We start from the raw sequence: 3822 nt of genomic DNA, 5'->3' as shown, positions 1-3822 counted from the left end.
ATGTACAGTTTGGAGAACAAAGGTAAAGTAGTGGATAATGAGACAATTTAGTGAAATTGGAACTACTGCAGAAGGAAGAGACTTGGAAGGTAGATCACAAGTTGAATTTTGAGCACTTAGGGTTTGAGATAAATGCAAAACATGCAAGTGCAGATTTCAAGAAGGTAAAGGACATATTTCATTCTGGAGTCCTGAGAACTGGGAAGGAAATACTACAGTGGGTATATCTAGGGCATTGAATACATGGTCATAAAAGGGACTGAGATTGCCAAGAAAAAGGTAGAGTGAGCACAGAAGAGGTCAAGGACAAATACCCAATAGTTTCTCACATTTATTCCTTTCCTTGATGGGCAGAGAAAGAGTAGGCAAATATGTGTTAAAAATCTACCTCAGGCACCAATTAAGCTGAGAAACTCTAAAAATCTCAGAATCCTACATTAGTTAGTGTCACTGTATATGGTTGTGCAGTTTATGCATTGTATACTGATTTTAATTTAGCTCCATTCACCAACCTCATGTTCCTAGTTAGGGTGTCTTTCAGGCAAAGAAATGTGTTTTTTGGGAGTGTCTACAGGGAGTACTTTTCATTTACACAATGATATGGTGTGTACTAGTCACCATCATTGGTCTTGCATTACTATCTCAAAGCTAAAAAAAACAACAACACTGTGCTTTGTGCATAAGTGGGTTGTCTAGCTAATCCTCACATTTAGTGGCAACTCTTTAAGGTGTCACCAAATTATGAAAATAAAAATACACTTAGGAAAAGTATAAATGAGTCCATTTCACAATTAAGTTTAACATATGACGTACTTTTCTAAAACCACTTTTCCACAGATAAAGGAGAACTGGGAAGATTATAAAATAGAATTGAAGGAAAAAGCTAATGGTAAAGTAGCAAAATAAAATATGCTTTAAAAATGGGAATTTTTGATTGAACGTGGGGCTAGATCTTTGGATTGTTGTGTTGTTCTCCACCCCAGCCAGGCCCACACAGAAGCAACCATATCTAAGGGATCTGCAGTTGGCATTGATTTTGGCACCACCTACTCCTGCGTGGGTGTCTTCCAGCACAGGAAAGTGGAAATAATTGCCAATGATCAGGGAAACCAGACCACCCCAAGTTATATCACCTTCAGGGACTCCGAATGATTGATCGGTGATGCTGTGAAGAACCAAGTTGCGGGTGCCTGGGTGGCTCAGTGGTTTAAGCCGCTGCCTTCAGCTCAGGTCATGATCTCAGGGTCCTGGGATCGAGTCCCACGTCGGGCTCTCTGCACTGAAGGGAGCCTGCTTCCCTCTCACTCTCTCTGCCTGCCTCTCTGCCTACTTGTGATCTCTCTCTGTCAAAATTAATAAATAAAATCTTAAAAAAAAAAAAAAAGAACCAAGTTGCGATGAACCCCACCAACACAGTTTTTGATGCCAAACGCCTGATTGGACGGAGATTTGATGATGCTGTTGTCCTGTCTGATATGAAGCACTGGCCTTTCATGGTGGTGAATGATGCTGGCAGGCCCAAGGTCCAAACAGAATACAAGGGAGAGACAAAAAGCTTTTATCCAGAGGAGGTGTCTTCCGTGGTTTTGACGAAAATGAAGGAAATCGCAGAGGCTTATCTTGGGAAGACGGTTACCAATGCAGTTAACACAGTACCTGCATACTTCAATGATTCTCAGCGTCAGGCCACCAGAGATGCTGGAACTATTGCTGGTCTCAATGTACTTCAGATCATCAATGAGCCAACTGCTGCTGCTATTGCTTATGGCTTAGACAAAAAGTTGGAGCTGAAAGGAATGTGCTGATCTTTGACTTAGGAGGTGGCACTTTTGATGTGTCAATCCTTACTATTGAAGATGGTATCTTTGAGGTTAAGTCCACAGCTGGAGACACCCACTTAGGTGGAGAAGACTTTGACAACAGAATGGTCAACCATTTTATTGCAGAGTTCAAGCGCAAACATAAGAAAGATATCAGTGAAAACAAGAGGGCAGTTCGTCGTCTCCGTACTGCTTGTGAACATGCTAAGTGTACACTTTCTTCCAGCACCCAGGCCAGTATTGAGATTGATTCTCTGTAAGAAGGAATCGACTTCTATACCTCTATCACTCATGTCCATTTTGAAGAATTAAATGCTGACCTTCTGGATGCCAAGTTAGAAAAGTCTCAGATCCATGATATTGTCCTGGTGGGTGGTTCTACGCGTATCCCCAAGATTCAGAAACTTCTCCAAGATTTCTTCAATGGAAAAGAACTGAGTAAGAGCAGCAATCCTGATGAGGCTGTTGCTTATGGTGCAGCTGTCCAGGCAGCCATTCTTTCGGGAGACAAATCTGAAAATGTTCAAGATTTGCTGCTGTTGGATGTCACTCCACTTTCTCTTGTCATTGAAACTGCTGGAGGAGTCATGACTGTTCTCATCAAGCATGATACTACCATTCCTACCAAACAGATACAGACCTTCACTACGTACTCCGACAACCAGCCTGGTGTGCTTATTCAGGTGTATGAAGGTGAGTATGCCATGACCAAGGACAGCAACCTACTTGGAAAGTTCAAACTCACAGGCATACCTCCTGCCCCTCGTGGTGTCCCTCAGATTGAGGTCACTTTCGATATTGATGCTAATGGTACCCTCAATGTCTCTGCCGTGGATAAGAGCACAGGAAAAGAGAACAAGATTACCATCACTAATGACAAGGGCCGCTTGAGCAAGGAAGATATTGAACGCATGGTCCAGGAAGCTGAGAGGTACAAAGCTGAAGATGAGAAACAGTGGGACAAGGTGTCTTCCAAGAATTCACTTGAGTCTTACACATTAAACATGAAAGCAACTGTTGAAGATGAAAAACTTCAGGGCAAGATAAATGATGAAGACAAACAGAAGATTCTTTTTTTTTTTTAAAGATTTTATTTATTTATTTGACAGAGAGAGATCACAAGTAGACAGAGAGGCAGGCAGAGAGAGAGAGAGGGAGAGGGAAGCAGGCTCGCTGCTGAGCAGAGAGCCCGATGCGGGACTCGATCCCAGGACCCTGAGATCATGACCTGAGCTGAAGGCAGCGGCTTAACCCACTGAGCCACCCAGGCGCCCCCCAAACAGAAGATTCTTGACAAGTGCAATGAAATCATCAACTGGCTTGATAAGAACCAGACTGCAGAGAAGGAAGAATTTGAACACCAGCAGAAAGAGTTGGAGAAAGTCTGCAACCCCATCATCACCAAGCTGTACCAGAGTGCAGGAGGCATGCCAAGAGGAATGCCTGGAGGCTTCCCTGGTGGTGGAGCTCCTCCCTCTGGTGGTGCCTCCTCTGGGCCCACCATTGAAGAAGTTGACTAAACCAACCTGAGAATAAATAGGTTAAGCATTGTTCCACACACAATATTCAAAGGACCCAAATTTGTATCAAATTCCATGGCAGTTGTAACATTGAGCTGCTATAGCAAAAAAACTGGGCATTATTGATAGTTGAATATGGAATATGTGCACAGGGAAAGGAAATAAACATTGCACTTTATAAGCACTGTATTGTTAAGTGGAAAATGCAATGTCTTAAATAAAACTGTATTTAAAATTGGCAAAAAAAGGGAATTTTCAACATTTCTGATGAGCTTTACATTAAGCTCTAATTCCATAGTTTGCACATTATCCATCCACTAAAGTGGCCACAGTTCATAAGTGTCAGAGCTTAAAGCCTGTGATTAATCATCAACATTTTAAAAAAATTTAGTTCCACTGTAGTTAACATACAGTGTCATATTCATTTCAGGTGTATGGCATAGTGGTTTAACAGTTCCATATATTACTTAGTGCTCATCAAG

At 42.1% G+C, this 3822-nt stretch overlaps 1 pseudogene; it reads left to right on the top strand.

Moving 5' to 3' along the window:
• Positions 1–1385: 1385 nt before the first annotated feature.
• Positions 1386–3587, top strand: LOC123940199 (annotated as a pseudogene).
• Positions 3588–3822: the final 235 nt, after the last annotated feature.

This window comes from Meles meles, chromosome 4, assembly GCF_922984935.1.
Source record: "Meles meles chromosome 4, mMelMel3.1 paternal haplotype, whole genome shotgun sequence".
NCBI classification, from domain to species: domain Eukaryota; kingdom Metazoa; phylum Chordata; class Mammalia; order Carnivora; family Mustelidae; genus Meles; species Meles meles.
The sequence above is the reverse complement of the archived record's forward strand: the minus strand, read 5'-3'. Positions and strand labels throughout refer to the sequence as shown.